Below are 326 nucleotides of genomic sequence, written 5' to 3'. Positions count from 1 at the left end.
CCGGTCACGCTTCCGCACCAGTGTACACGTGTATCTTGATCTCCTATCTGGCGATCCGTATATACACGCGACAGCAACACCAAACCTCATGTTCCACCTGTCACAAGCACGTCATCAACAGGCACCGCCCGCCGACCCCCTTTCACGCGGTCCGACGAGCGGGAATGTCCCCCATATTAATTCTTTCCCTCCTCTGCTGCCACCCCTCGCTCCTTCTCTCACACGGAGATTGTACAATTAATCAATTAGTATAATTAATCTCTTTATACACCTATTATGCACATATATGAAATATATATATATACATATATATATATATATATATA

At 44.5% G+C, this 326-nt stretch overlaps 1 protein-coding gene across 1 annotated transcript in view; it reads left to right on the top strand.

Annotated features, from left to right (window-relative positions):
• LOC105453118 overlaps positions 1-326 on the top strand; it is a 3,939-nt gene that overhangs the window by 1,683 nt on the left and 1,930 nt on the right. The gene's annotated exons all lie outside the window — the stretch shown is intronic.

Source organism: Wasmannia auropunctata, unplaced genomic scaffold (genome assembly GCF_000956235.1).
Source record: "Wasmannia auropunctata unplaced genomic scaffold, wasmannia.A_1.0 LD336004.1, whole genome shotgun sequence".
NCBI classification, from domain to species: Eukaryota; Metazoa; Arthropoda; class Insecta; order Hymenoptera; family Formicidae; genus Wasmannia; species Wasmannia auropunctata.
The sequence above is the reverse complement of the archived record's forward strand: the minus strand, read 5'-3'. Positions and strand labels throughout refer to the sequence as shown.